Source organism: Eretmochelys imbricata, chromosome 5 (genome assembly GCF_965152235.1).
Source record: "Eretmochelys imbricata isolate rEreImb1 chromosome 5, rEreImb1.hap1, whole genome shotgun sequence".
NCBI lineage: Eukaryota > Metazoa > Chordata > Testudines > Cheloniidae > Eretmochelys > Eretmochelys imbricata.
Genome location: NC_135576.1, coordinates 122,983,535 through 122,999,687, shown reverse-complemented (window position 1 = coordinate 122,999,687; position 16,153 = coordinate 122,983,535). Strand labels below are relative to the sequence as shown.

Genomic DNA, 16,153 nt, shown 5'->3' with positions numbered 1-16,153 from the left:
CTAACAGTGTGTTCTGAGAAAAACCCCATCGCCTGGTCTTACCCGACAAGAATCATCGCTTCTAATTTTCATTGTTCTCCTTTGTTGCCTATGCTTGTCCCTCTCAAAATTAAATGCTGCTTTGTGTGCCAACTCGCTGCCGTTCTCCCACAGGGTTCTCAATCAATCACAAACTCTTTGTTTACTCTCTTCTAAAACTAATATAGGACAGGTTCATCATAACAATTTTCTCTGGGGACACAAGCTTTGATTTCATTCTACTTTGATTTCTCACTTGGTCATTGTTTTGAAAGATTCCCTACAGAGTTGCATTGCACATCACTGATTTCTCTCTCTTTCCATCGAGATTCCAGAGAAAATGAGCAGCTTTTGTTACTAAGTCCTTCTGTCTCCCCTTCATTGTATTCCTCCTCATTTCACGCTGGCTGCTACTTTTAAGTGTTCACCCTGCTGCCACAAGTACCATCTGGAGACTGGAAACTATGTGTTGTAAGGTATAAAATAAGCTTTCCTCTTCCGTCAGGAAGGAATGCTTTAAAAAAAATCCAAAACCCTATTGCTATATGGGTAGCAGTCATTAAACAAAATAGCAATTTTCTTGCCCACGTATATTTCGCACTTCTAGACAGCAGAGAAAGGTGCTTCAATTATTTATTTATTTATTTGCTTTTCAGCTCCCTAGCTTCAAAGGCACAGATTGCAGCCTGTCTCCCACCCTTCAATAAAAACTCCAAGAGATTTGTTGAAATTACAGACTTCTTTCACTGAACGAGTAACCCAAAGAGACAGTATTATTATGGAATAGATGAACAAATACATTGCCCTGTGCACATGGCTGCACGTGAAAGAGGAGTTAGCTTAAAATGTTCCCCATTCCTCTGCAATAAGCTAAGATTCTCTGCAGTGCCAAGATGGGGTGCTGCAAGAGACCTGGTTATGGAACCCCGAGTCTCATAGATGGTTGGCACCACCCTAGCCCCAGCCAAGGTGACCGTATAGCAAGTCTGAAACATTGGAACGGAGGGTGGGGGGGGGTAATGGTTGCCTATATAACACAAAGCCCTGAATATCTGGACTGTCCCTATATAAATTGGGACATCTGGTCACTCTAGCCCCAACACAAGCTACAGCAACCGTGAGGCTTGTGGTAAAGAACTAAACCAATTAGCCGGAAGCCGTAGCAGGCTGATAACATCTGACTGTGAATAAGCCACTAGAGGAGGGTGACAAAGACACTCACATGGCTGGTTCGTTACACTTGTTCGTATTTAGGAGCGGTTCCTGAATGCCTTCACCTCCTACCCATGGCCATCATGTCTCCACAATTTGTGTATAAATACACAATCACACTGTTTCCTTATAAACATATTAATGCCAGGTGTTACCTTTGCCTCCACTGTACACCCTAATGCCTGTTTCTTCCAATGATATAAAATGGGTTACACTGACATTTAACAGAGCCGAAGTGATAATGAATAGAAATTATGTGCTAGGTAGACAACTTGTGAGCCTGACAGTAGGTATATAAGGTAAACATATTCTAGCATGTGTCCTAAGGTTTGGTATGGACTTCAGTGGAGTTATTCTGGGTTTACATCACTGTAAAGGAAACCAGAATTTGATGTATAGACTCCAAGTAAAGTTTACTGAGAGAGGGAACTTTGACCAGGACATCTGTGTGATCCTCAGCTATATTTTGAAAGGCCCTGAAATCTAACTTCCATGTTTGACCAGAGACCGGCAGAAGGGACTTGTAATTGGGGGCCCTCATTCCTAGAGCTCCCCTTGGCGGCCCACTGCAGTGCTGCCATTGCATCTCTGCCTCAGTTTCCCCTAGTAGGCTCCAATTAGTCCCATAAGGACTATATATATTGAACAGTATCCCTTCAAGGCTCTGGTTTATTTAACTCACAGGCTTGTACTCACAGTACAAATAGGCTTTCCCCCCAGTATCTCCAGCAGGAGGGAAAGGGGCTGACTTAACTTTAGTCCATTAACCCTGCTTATGTCCAGGTCCCTTATCAGCAGGACCCTCTTCACCCTGAACCCTCTTCTGGAGCCAGGGCCTCTTGTCCTCATCTGTGGAAAGGGTCGCTTGTCTTGGGTCAAGGTCCCCACAGAGGTCAAACTGCAACAACCCTTCCTTGGGACAGCATACAATTCTTGTGCTCTAGAGTTTCTGCTGCTACCTGGTGAAGTCCTTCCATGGGGCTAGGTCCTTCCTTTCAGAGCCTCTCCCCGCAAGAGCATTCTTCCTTGGTTTCCTCTCCTGGTGAGCCCCCTCACCAGGTTCCTCCTGAGAAGCTCTCCCTCTGGGAGCTCTCTCTTTCTGTATCCTGGGGACTATTCATAGATTCATAGATATTTAGGTCAGAAGGGACCCATTATGATCATCTAGTCTGACCTCCTGCACAACGCAGGCCACGGAATCTCACCCATCCACTCCTGTAACAAACCCTTAACTTATGTCTGAGCTATTGAAGTCCTCAAATCATGGTTTAAAGACTTCAAGGAGCAGAGAATCCTCCAGCAAGTGACCCGTGCCCCATGCTACAGAGGGAGGCGAAAAACCTCCAGGGCCTCTTACAATCTGCCCTGGAGGAAAATTCCTTCCTGACCCCAAATATGGCGATCAGCTAAACCCTGAGCATATGGGCAAGATTCACCAGCCAGATTCACCCAGGAACCTCTTTTCTGCAGCCACCCTCCCAACTGGCCCTAGCTTCCTTTTAATTTATTGCCCAGGTACTTCACTGCCTAACTAACTTCCTCGCAATAACTCTACATTAACAAGTCCCAGGTGAACCTCAGTTGCCTCTTTCCCCCTCAAGGAAACTGTAAGAGGTAGGCTGGGTCCCTGACCACTTCACTGAGCCAACCACCCTCTGACAGGACATTTCTCTCATTTATTGTCTAAAGGAGAGTACCTTTGACAATGCATCACCACGCAGTACTGCAATATACTGTCAGCATTAACCAATTATATCCTGATATGGGATTTGAACCAATGACTTTCTGGCCAAGAAGCAAGATGACTACCCAATCTGGCAGTAATAATCCCATAATGAAAAATGTAATTTGTGGTTGCAAAACATTTTGTTCTCCATATTTCCTAGAGCTGCCTCTTAATAATCCGGTTTGCTTTAAATTGCTCTTGAATGAGCACAGAAAAAATAGCAACAAGCACAAGTGCTTGTAGAAATAGAAAAGGCAAGTTTTTTCTCATGAGAGCAGGTTTTTTTGTATTTTATCCAAAATTTATTGACAGTCAGATGGGTGAGGCGACAGGGACAGTATGAAAGTCATGTTCTCCATTCACGTTCCAGAGACGTGTTGAAAGCCTTCTGTTCACACCAGGACACTTAATGTTGCTCTGTGGCTGAATCCCATGCTCTTGAACCATGTGTATTTGTCTGTGCAGCCAACTGCGCAGGTAGTCCCACCCATCTCAGACACTTTAGTTTAGTGCTGCTTTCGTCTGAAGGAGCATCCTTCTGTAAGCCTTGCCTTTCCCCCGGTCGGCTGGCACAGCACAGCTGAGCAGCCAACACACAGAACTACAGTCTGATCATGGCTGAATACAGTGGTGATTTTATAGCAACCTGGACACTTCACATCCATGAAATAGGAGGTCGGACTCTGGACCAGACGCTTCTTCTTGTGTTTCCGCTTCTCCTCCTCGGGGGAGGGATGCAGCAGGTCTTTCGGCAGAGGCATGTTCGCGTGGAGGCAGCCGGGGCCGAAAAGGCTCATCACGCTGTATGAGTCAGATTTACCAGTATTCAAATAGTAGAAATACTTCTAACTCTGCATCTTTATGTATTAGATAGTATATTTATTAAAGAGAATTTGTTCCCTAGGTTTGTTTAAATTAAAATTCTTCAATAAATATAAGATCATGTTTCTATGTGCATTCATTGTCAGATAAATATTAGTTTGTCTCACAAGAAGTGGATTTATTATTGTTAAATCTCTTCTCTATTGGGTATATATTTGGAGAACAAAGATGCTCGTGGCAGCACAACTTAATAAACCTTATGCAAACACACCAAGTGGAACTTTACATTTGCAAATGAGACAATGATTTCTCCCCCTTCTTCCTCCCCTCTTTAACAGTGAAGTCAGTGCTTGCAAAATATGCTAAAGCAACAGACTGATGTTCCAACTATCTCCTCAGCACAGGTACAGCACAGGCTGTCAAAAGACAAGCTTCCCACAAATTGCTTCCCTGGTGTGACTTAACCCTGGCCTAGAGGCACCAGACAGCTGCAGCAGCCCAGGAGCCAGCAAACTAAGCTGTAAACAGGGGAGTTTGAGTGGGAGTTCTGCTGGAGGAGAAGGTATTCTGCTGGAGGAGAAGGTATTTGACTTAGGTGGGAAGGCTATGACAGATACAGAGGCAGCAGTGGTAGTGACCCAAGTAGTGGAAGACACAATGAAGGTGACTGGATGTAGAAGCTGCGGCATGTACATGATCCTGGAGGGGGGACCTGAAAAGAATTTTGTCTGCATGAAGTGCCGCCTGATAGAGCTGATGGAAGAGAAGATCCGAGGATTGGAGATGCAGGTGGAGACTCTGGTTAAGTTTAGAAGGGAGTTCGAGCGGGATGATGGAGCAAAGACATGAGGAGGCTGAAGGGAAAAGCTCAGACTTGCAGATGGAAGCAGGACCAAAGAACTCTGAGGGGATACTGCTGGGTGAGGAAAGTGGACAGTGGAAGCACGTGACTAAGAGAACCAGGCAGAGGAAAAGTCAGGCCAGTGAAGGAGAAATAGAGCTCAGGAACAGGTTTGCGGAGTTGGAAAATGAAGAAGGGACACGCCAGGTGGTCACTGAAGATGAAAGGGCAAGGAAGAAGAGAAGAGCAGATAGTCCTACAGGAAGAGGGCAAGAGTCAATGGAGATTACACCAAATATGAGCCCCACCAGGATATGGGATGGGTTGCAGAGGACTGCAAGGGACAATAGGAATCGCGAGGACTTGCAGCCAGATGGAACAGGGCATAGACTGGAGAATTGCACCATTGACAGGAAAGGCAGGTCTACGTGATTGGGGACTCATAACTGAGAAGAATAGACAGGACTATAACAAAAGCTGATCCACAGAGCAGAAGGGTGTGCTGTTTGCCGGGTGCTAAGTTACGGGATGTGGACCTGAGGCTGAAGAGGATCCTAACGGGAGCGGGAAAGAATCCATTGATTATCCTTCATGTGGGAACAAATGATACGGCTAGATTCTCATTGGAACGTATCAAGGGAGACTATGCCAGACTGGGGAGGATGCTTAAGGAAATCGAGGCTCAGGTGATCTTCAGTGGGATTCTGCCTGTTCCTAGAGAAGGGCAACAAAGGTGCGACAAGATTATGATGCTCAACAGATAGCTCAGGCAGTGGTGCTATAAGGAGGGCTTTGGGATGTATGGCCACTGGGAAGCATTCATGGACAAAGGACTGATTTCTTGGGGTGGGACTTCACCTGAGTAAGGAGGGAAATAGACATCTAGGATGGAGGATGGCACAACTGATCAAGAGAGCTTTAAACTAGGAATTCAGGGGAGATGGTTGGGAGATGTCCAGGTAATCTCCACGCCAGATTTTCTCTCTGAGAGGGAAGAAAATGAAATAAGAAAGGATACAGCCGCCTGATTAACCGTGGGTAGGAGAATGGACATAAGCAGGAAGTCACTGTACATACCAATCTAATAGGTAATATTGGCGGTAGAGTGTTTGTGCCCAACTGGGTAAAGAATGTGAGCGAAGCCAAACAGCAAAAATTAAGATGTTTGTACGCTAATCCGAGGAGCCTAGGTAACAAAATGGAGGAACTAGAGCAACTGGTGCAGGAAGTGAAACCAGATCTTATATGGATAACAGAAACATGGTGGAATAGTAGTCATGACTGGAGTACGGGTATTGAAGGGTATGTGATATTTAGGAAAGACAGAAATAAAGGCAAAGGTGGTGGAGTAGCATTGTATGTCAATGATGAGGGAGATTGTAAAGAAATAAGAAGAGATGGAATGGATAAGACAGAGCCTGTCTGGGCAAAAATCACATTGGGGAAGAAAGTTACTAGAGCCTCCCCTGAGATAGTGGTTGGGGTGTGCTATAGACTGCCAGGATCTGATTTGGATATGGATAGAGACCTCTTTAATGTTTTTAAAGAAGTAAATACTAATGGGAATCGTATGATCATGCAAGACTTTAAATTCCCAGATACAGACTGGAGGACAAGTGTTAGTAATAATAATACGGCTCAGAGTTTCCCGGATATGATAGCTGATGGATTCCTTCACCAAACAGTTGCTGAATCGACAAGAGGGGATGCCATTTTAGATTTGGTTTTGGTCAGCAGTGAGGACCTCATAGAAAAAATGGTTGTAGGGGACAACATTGGTTGAAGCAATCATGAGCTAATTCAGTTCAAACTAAATGGAAGGATAAACAAAAATAGATCTGTGACGAGGGTTTTTTATTTCAAAAAGGCTAACTTTAAAAAATTAGGGAAATTAGTTAGGGAAGTGGATTGGACTGAAAAACTTGTGGCTGTAAAGGCAGAGGAGGCCTGGAATTACTTCAAGTCAAAGTTGCAGAAACTATCAGAAGCCTGCATCCCAAGAAAGCAGAAACAATTCATAGACAGGAGTTGTAGACCAAGCTGGATGAGCAAGTATCTCAGAGAGGTGATTAAGAAAAAGCAGAAAGCTTACAAGGAGTGCAAGATGGGAAGGATTAGCAAGGAAAGCTACCTTACTGAGGTCAGAACATTTAGGGATAAAGTGAGAAAGGCCAAAAGCCATGCAGAGTTGGACTTTGCAAAGGGAATTATAAGGAAGAGTAAAAGGTTCTGTAGCCATATAAATAAGAAGAAAACAAAGAAAGAAGAAGTGGGACCGCTTAACACTGAGGATGGAGTGGAGGTTAAGGATAATCTAGGCGTGGCCCAATATCTAAACAAATACTTTGCCTCAGTCTTTAATGAGGCTAATGAGGAGCTTAGGGATAATGGAAGAACGACAAATGGGAATGAGGATATGGAGGTAGATATTACCACATCCAAGGTAGAAGCCAAACTCGAATAGTTTAATGGGACTAAATCGGGGGGCCCAGATAAACTGCATCCAAGAATATTAAAGGAACTGGCACATGAAATTGCAAGCCCATTAGCAAGAATTTTTAATCAATCTGTAAACTCAGAGATTGTACTGTATGACTGGAGAATTGCTAACATAGTTCCTATTTTTAAGAAAGGTAGAAAAAAGTGATCCAGGTAACTACAGGCCTGTTAGTTTGACATCTGTACCATGCAAGGTCTTGGAAAAAATTTTGAACAAGAAAGTAGTTAAGGACATTAAGGTCAATGTTAATTGGGACAAATACAACATGGCTTAACAAAAGGTAGATCGTGTCAAACCAATCTGATCTCCTTCTTTGGGAAGGTAACAGAATTTTTTAGACAAAGGGAACGCAGTGGATCTAATTTACCTCAATTTCAGTAAGGCATTTGATACGGTTCCACATGGAGAATTATTAGCTAAATTGGAAAAGATGGGGATCAATATGAAAATTGAAAGGTGGATAAGGAACTGGTTAAAGGGGAGACTACAGCGGGTCATACTGAAAGATGAACTGTCAGGCTGAAAGGAGGTTACTAGTGGAGTTCCTCAAAGATCGGTTTTGGGACCAATCTTATCTAATCTTTTTATTACTGACCTTGGCACAAAATGTGGGAATGTGCTAATAAAGTTTGCGGATGACACAAAGCTGGGAGGTATTGCCAATACAGAGAAGGACCGGGATATCACACAGGAGGATCTGGATGACCTTGTAAACTGGAGTAATTGTAATAAAATGAAATTTAATAGTGAAAAGTGCAAGGTCGTGCATTTAGGGATTAATAACAAGAATTTCTGTTATAAACTGGGGACGCATCACTTGGAAGTAACAGAGGAGGAGAAGGACCTCAGAGTATTGGTTGATCACAGGATGATTATGAGTCGCCAATGTGATATGGCCATGAAAAAAGCAAATGAGGTCTTGGGATTCATCAGGCGAAGTATTTCCAGTAGAGATAAGGAGGTGTTAGTACCATTATCACAAGGCACTGGTGAGACCTCATCTGGAATATTGTGTGCAGTTCTGGTCTCCCATGTTTAAGAAAGATGGATTCAAACTGGAACAGGTACAGCGAAGGGCTACTAGGATGATCCGAGGAATGGAAAATCTGTCTTATGAAAGGAGACTCAAAGAGCTTGGCTTGTTTAGCCTAACCAAAAGAAGGCTGAGAGGCGATATAATTTCTATCTATAAATATATCAGAGGGATAAATACCACAGAGGCAGAAGAATTATTTAAGCTCAGTACCAATGTGGACACAAGAACAAATGGATATAAACTGGCCATCAGGAAGTTTAGATTTGAAATTAGACGAAGATTTCTAACCATCAGAGGAGTGAAGTTCTGGAACAGCCTTCCAAGGGAAGCAGTGGGGGCAAAAAAGACATACCTGGCTTCAAGACTAAGCTTGATAAGTATGGAGGAGATGATATAATGGGATAGCCTAATTTTGTCAATTAATTGATCTTTGATTATTAGTGGTAGATATGCCCAATGGCCTGTGATGGGATGTTAGATGGGGTGGGATCTGAGCTACTACGAGAATTCTTTCCTGGGTGTCTGGCTGGTGAGTCTTGCCCACATGCTCAGGGTTTAGCTGATTACCATATTTGGGGTTGTGAAGGAATTTTCCTCCAGATTGGCAGAGGCCCTGGGGGGTTTTCGCCTTCCTCTGTAGCGTGGGACACGGGTCACTTGCTGGAGGATTCTCTGCTCCTTGAAGTCTTTAAACCATAGAATCATAGAATATCAGGGTTGGAAGGGACCCCTGAAGGTCATCTAGTCCAACCCCCTGCTCGAAGCAGGACCAATTCCCAGTTAAATCATCCCAGCCAGGGCTTTGTCAAGCCTGACCTTAAAAACTTCCAAGGAAGGAGATTCCACCACCTCCCTAGGCAACGCATTCCAGTGTTTCACCACCCTCTTAGTGAAAAAGTTTTTCCTAATATCCAATCTAAACCTCCCCCACTGCAACTTGAGGCCATTACTCCTCGTTCTGTCATCTGCTACCATTGAGAACAGTCTAGAGCCATCCTCTTTGGAACCCCCTTTCAAGTAGTTGAAAGCAGCTATCAAATCCCCCCTCATTCTTCTCTTCTGCAGGCTAAACAATCCCAGCTCCCTCAGCCTCTCCTCATAAGTCATGTGTTCTAGACCCCTAATCATTTTTGTTGCCCTTCGCTGGACTCTCTCCAATTTATCCACATCCTTCTTGTAGTGTAGGGCCCAAAACTGGACACAGTACTCCAGATGAGGCCTCACCAATGTCGAATAGAGGGGGGCGATCACGTCCCTCGATCTGCTCGCTATGCCCCTACTTATACATCCCAAAATGCCATTGGCCTTCTTGGCAACAAGGGCACACTGCTGACTCATATCCAGCTTCTCGTCCACTGTCACCCCTAGGTCCTTTTCCGCAGAACTGCTGCCTAGCCATTCGGTCCCTAGTCTGTAGTGGTGCATTGGATTCTTCCGTCCTAAGTGCAGGACCCTGCACTTATCCTTATTGAACCTCATCAGATTTCTTTTGGCCCAATCCTCCAATTTGTCTAGGTCCTTCTGTATCCTATCCCTACCCTCCAGCGTATCTACCACTCCTCCCAGTTTAGTATGATTTGAGGACTTCAACAGCTCAGACATAAGTTAGGGGTTTGTTACCGGAGTGGGTGGGTGAGATCCTGTGGCCTGCGCTGTGCAGGAGGTCAGACTAGATGATCATAATGGTCCCTTCGGACCCTAAAAATCTATGATTCTATGATTCTAACTCCAGGAATGAGAAACATTTCAATCTCCATGCACACTGCAGGTCTTCTCCAAAGTCCAGTGGCATCCTTTCATGGATCTGGCCCTCAGTCATTTGCACCTCTGCTGAGTCTGTCATCAAGGGTATCAAATGGTGTCAATTGTGGGAATGAAACTATTGAATTTTTTGATGTAAAGAAGGACGTGCTCATTTCCACCCAGATCTACAGCCAATTATTTGACATCCTGAGCTCTCTTAAATAAATTCAGTGCCTTTTATAGTTTAATGGAAGTGTCTCAATGGACACTGTCTCAATGGGCTTTGGAGAGAATTTGTATCTTTTGCAAATGTAGAGTTTCACTTGGTGTGTTTGTATAAAGTTTATTAAATTGTGGAGGCATGTGACCACCATGCTTTCGTATAGCTATCACTTACCATGGGTCTCACTCCTCACTCCCTGTTCTGGTTGCCTCTGCCCAAAACAGCTGAAAAAGCAGCCATAAAAGGGCAAGCAAGCAACCCCACTGACACAAAGAAGCCCTTGGCAGGCTCGAAACTACTATAGCCATCTCTGTGTCACCCTTCACATAGCGGGTGGGGAATGCTTGGGCCGGGGCAGAGTGCACAGAGCAGTGCTTGGCTGCAGCCATGGTAACAAGGCGCCATTACTCAAATGCAGCCACCGTGGCCGCATGCAGGTGGGGCACAACGCTGAAGGAGCCAGGTGAGTTCTCTACCTGGGAGGGAATGGGGGGGTTAGTGGGGCTCTGACTTCAGCCCTGGGGTGGTTGGGCATCAGCGACTTAGGGAGCATGGCCGCAGACTAGGGATCCAGCCATGGAGGTTCAGACTCCAACCTCTAGCTGCACAGCGGCGGGCTCCGATCTCTGGCTCTGGCCATGCGGTGCCAACCCCCAATCTCGCCGGCGGCTGCTGGCCCCAGGCACTGACCCCCGTGCATGTGCTCCGACCCCCAGCCCTAGTCACTGATCCCAGGTAAGGGCCCCAGGCGCCAACCCTGAGCTCCAGCAGCTAGCCGCCCCGGGTGCAGATCCCCGGTGCTGGCCTTGGGCTCCCATGGGTGCTGGCTCTGGATGCCACCCCCTAGCCCTGGCTGTGTGGCAGCAGGCACAGACCCCAAGCACCAGGCCCAAACCCTGGTGGCAGCCAAACCCAACCACATGCTCCGACCCCCAGCCCTGGCTGCTGATCCTGAGCACTGCTCCTGGACGTTGACCCTCAGTTCTGGCAGGAGCTGGCCATGGGTGCCAATACCCAGCCGCAGACGCCAGCCCTAGGTGCAGATCCCCAATCCTGGTCACGCGGCAGCAGCATCAACCCCAGGTTCTGGCAGGTGCTGGCCCTGGACACCAAGCTCCGGTCACGCAGCAGCAGACTCTGGCAGGTACTGGCCCAGGGCACTGACTCCTAGCCCCAGCTGTGCAGCAGCAGCAGGCGTGGACCCCAAGCACCGACCCTGGTGCCAACTCCCGGCCCCGGTCGCACAGCAGCAGGTGCCGGCTCCAGGTTCTGACCCCCAGCTGCGTGGCAGTGGGTGCTGACCCTGGCCCTGGGCGCCAATCCCCGGTCCTGGCCACACAACTGCAGGCACTGACCCTGGGCTGCAGTAGGTGCTGGCCCAGGGCACCGACCTCCAGCCCCAAGCGCCGACCCACACCTCCGACCCAGTGGCAGCCCCCCACCCAGCCATCTCCCCTGGCCTCTGATGCTTCACCCCCCTACCCCTCCATCCATGTCTTAATGTGCCAGGACTTGCTGTGAAGTGATATTAAACATACAAATATCACCTTTCATGGCATTATTTTTATTATAGAATCGGCAAAAAAAACCCCAACCCTATATACATTAATTGCAATGATCTGGAGGTGTATACATGCATATTTATTTGTTTCTCCTAAAGTGAATTACGTATTTTTGGGGAAAGTGTCACTGCAGCCACCAGCGAGAGTTGGTGGCTGTATTCTGAGGCCGCCCAAAAATTTGTTGCGAGAACCCCCTGAGAGCAGCCCTTTGGGGAAGATTAGAACAAGTAGTCATCTGCCAAAAACTGCCGCAGCAAGCTGCACCATCATGGCTGCCACCCCCACCTTTTCCTGGGACCACGGGCTCCAGTGTGACACCCTTGTGCCTTCGTTGTCCTGATTCTGAGAGATGTCCTGGCCAGCCCAGGCCAGAGAGGGCACCACCCAGATGGCATTACCACCTCCACGAACACCACCTGGGATGAAAGACTGTGATACCGTGCTCCCCTCCAGCGTATCCTTTTCATTCCCACTTTATTTCTTTGCTTTCTAGCATTCTCCTTTAGACTTCTGGCTGATAAGAGTCTGGCTCAGCCATCCTGTCATCAGAGGTTCGGCTGCATGCATGTGTTCTTTCTGGGTGATGCACTGGATCTGGCCAGATAGCCCATACAGCAGGCTCTGATCAAATGGCCCAATAAGAAGACCACAAGACTTGGTTTAGTAGTGAAGGCGCCCAGCCAGACTTATTGCTAACAAAGCACGGTGTTGATGCCCTGGCTCAATGGTTACAGGTACGCTAGCACATGTATGCCATGACAATGGACATAGCTCAGTCAGTGTCAGGACTTTCCACTGTCCCCTAAGCTGTACGAAGAGTTAAAGTGAGGAATCCCAACATTTATAGACTGAGACAAACAATCTGGGTTAAACAACTGAACGTGTCATCTTACGCATTTCGTGACATGTTTGTTACCTTCCCTTGGACTTTCCTCCTCGTGTTTCAGACACAAATATCACGATTCATCACTTTTGTCAAAACCATTTTATCGTGTGCTAGGCCGGGGTGTTCTTGTGCAGGCCTGCTGGAATGCGTTTACACGTTCAGCCTGTTTTAGCAATGCCAGCAACACTGGTACTGAGTTCACGTACTGGACACTGCCTTGGAGGCAAGCATCTGCTTTTGCCAGGGCCTGACCGTTGCTCGTAGCGTAACTTTTGTTGACTTTGGCTTAGTTCCTCAGGCCTTGCACCAGACCCAGGTTTCAGGCTCTTTTTTTCTATGAAATTACCACCTCCACTAACACTGCTTGGGATGAAAGACTGTGACCCTCCCTTCCCCCTCGTGTATCCTTTTCATTGCCTCTTTATTTCTTCACTTTTTAACATTCTCCTGTTGCCTTCTGTCTGGTAAGCGTCTGGCTCAGCCATCCAAGACAGTATCTGTCACTGTAAGCCTGTAATCAAGGAGAGAGTTAACAGCAATGCCCTGAACAATCCAATGCTGGTACAAATTTGCCAGGTCTTGGTATGGCTTATAAGACTATGTGCTGTGCTGGCATTTTTCCAACAATAAAGTTGATATGAAAGTCAACACAAGAGACAGAGGCTGGATTTTCTATCTTTGCTGGTCTTTTCTCTCGATGTGTGTGTCTGTAGTAGGGAACAGGACTGGCTTTTAACAGCTCCAGCACAATTGAGCTCACTTCTTTCCCCCCCCCGAGAAAAGGACAATCATTTCCATCTAAAGACTGTCAGAAAAGGGGGGTTTCCTTCAAAAACTTCAGTTTAAAGGGAAAGGGAACAAATAAAGTTGTTAAAATGAAAGTCTTACTTAATATTTTATATTTCAACTGCTTTAACTCTTTTCCCTTTACCTTTAATAAGTGGCTAAAAGAATTTTTAATAGTGCTTGTGCCATGGCACTAAGCAGGCTGAGGTCTCCGTAAACCAAACCCTGAACCTCGTTTAACACTGTTCCGTGTTGGACAGTGACAGGGCCATATAACACCTTTAGCACTTTGGGTGCATATTCCATCAAATGTAATGCAATAGAGCAGAAATGTGGCTTAGTACCACCTTTCTCCCCCTTTTCCTCAGCTGCACCTGTGAATTGAGTCCATAAGATATCCCATTATAATTCTGCAGTCATCATGGTTTAATTCTTCTTTCAATTTGCATTTAATTCCTGTCCCAGTTTGGCGTATCAGCGGTATTCAGCTACATGTGCACATGCCCTTCAGACGGCATGGTAGCTCAAAATTGTTCTCCAATGTTCTCTAGCATACATTTATGTTCAATCAACCAGGATTTGTCTATTTTTTTGTTGTGTGATTCATATCTAATTATGTGATGTCAGAGTGATGGCGTATTTTCAAGCGTTTGCAGGTCGGCAGTTTTTCCCCTCCATTCTTATTGCTAAGTTTTGTATATTTACGGAGGCCAAGGTCATCCAAAGCATTGTGTTATTCCTCCAACCCCTCCTCCCCCCTCTTTATTTTTAGCTTTAGCTTTCAGAAATGCACAGGAACTTACTGAAAGCTTCCAGACTACTCAGGAATTGTCAGTCCCTAATTAAACTATTGATTGTGTGGTTTGAAAGAATCTCACATTTCATAAGACTACAAACTCAAGCCCAACTGCTGCTGATGCTAGGTTGTGTTGGCCTCCAGAGGCTGGGCCACTCTCTCAGTTAGAAGTGCTCTCCCATGTGTGAGAAACCTGTCCTGTTGTTGCTGTGGATTGATGCTAGGTTTGAGGTTTGCTAATGATTGTGGTCTATGTAGGTACATATGAGATGCTTGTTACGTAGCCATATGATTTCTTGGAACAGTTTTTCCTCTTACAAAATTCTAACTGTGGAAACCTAGTACAGTGAATCCACTATCTGATAATATTTCTATCATAATTTTACATCTATATAATAATAATTTCCAGAGCTCCTAATCAGGCCTGTGGCCATATTGTTCTCAGCACTGTAAAAAAAAGATATACCTGAAGACCTGGTCTCTGTCTTAAAGAGCTTCAACTTCACACACATACAACCCCCCCTAAAGGGACCAGATTCGTCTCTGCAGCTTTATCGATAACACTGAGCAATTTTCATCCATTAATCTCAAAGCACTTACCTCCTTTGTAAAGTAACATTAGTCCCTGTCATGAATATAAAGGGAAGGGTAACCACCTTTCTGTATACAGAACTATAAAATCCCCCCTGGCCAGAGGCAAAAACCCCTTCATCTGTAAAGGGTTAAGAAGCTAAGGTAAACTCACTGGCACCTGACCCAAAATGACCAATGAGGAGACAAGATAATTTCAAATCTGGAGTGGGGGGGAACAAAGGGTTTGGTCTGTCTGTGTGATGCTTTTGCTGGTAACAGATCAGAAATGGAAGCCTTCCAACTCCTGTTAAGTTAGTAAGTAATCTAGCTAGAACATGCGTTAGATTTTCTTTTGTTTAAATGGCTGGTAAATAAGCTGTGCTGAATGGAATGGATATTCCTGTTTTTGTGTCTTTTTGTAACTTAAGGTTTTGCCTAGAGGGATTCTCTATGCTTTGAATCTGATTACCCTGTAAGGTATTTACCATCCTGATTTTACAGAGGTGATTCTTTTACTTTAATTAAAATTCTTCTTTTAAGAACCTGATTGATTTTTCATTGTTCTTAAGATTCAAGGGTTTGGGTCTGTGTTCACCTATGCAAATTGGTGAGGATTTTTATCAAGCCTTCCCCAGGAAAGGGGGTGTAGGGCTTGGGAGGATATTTTTGGGGGAAGATGTCTCCAAGTGGCCTCTTTCCCTGTTCTTTGTTTAACACGCTTGGTGGTGGCAGCATAGGATTCAAGGACAAGACAAAGTTTGAACCTTGAGGAAGTTTTTAACCTAAGCTGGTAAGAATAAGCTTAGGAGGTCGATCATGCAGGTCCCCACAACTGTACCCGAGAGTTCAGAGTGGGGAAGGAACCTTGACAGTCCCATTTTACAAATGGAGAATCTGAGGCATAGAGGTAAAGTGATTTCCCAGGGTCATCCATCAGACTGTTGGCAGAGCTGGGACTAGAATGAGGTCTGCTGAATCCCAATCCAGTGGGTTTATACACCAGACCACACTGCCTTGCTTAACAATATGGCTGAAGCTTTATTGAAACCCTGCTAGCACAAGTTACCTGAATTAACTAGTTACTAGCTGGCCTACCCTGGTTTTACCCTGGATTCGCCATTTTGGAGCCTCACCACTTCCTGACAAACTGGATTGCATCATCTTCTGCCATAGCAATCCTGGGAGTGAATCTATGCCCAAGGAATCTATGCTACCACTAACAAGGTTGTTTGCATAGATGCATCCGTTATTTACTAAGCCTTCACCATCTGCTCCAGCCTGCAAACAAATGAACATAATTCACATTGCAATTACATTATAGAGAAGTAAGCTATAAGTGATTTAAAAGCATCTATATGTTCTTTATTCAGCACATCTGCTGTGCTCTCATTTGCAAGTGTTTCAAACACAAATCAGGGGAAGCATTTCT

General features: G+C 45.5%; 1 pseudogene; it reads right to left on the bottom strand.

The window, feature by feature from the left end:
- Nucleotides 1-3,235: 3,235 nt before the first annotated feature.
- On the bottom strand, nt 3,236-3,743 carry LOC144264711 (small ribosomal subunit protein eS27 pseudogene; annotated as a pseudogene).
- Nucleotides 3,744-16,153: the final 12,410 nt, after the last annotated feature.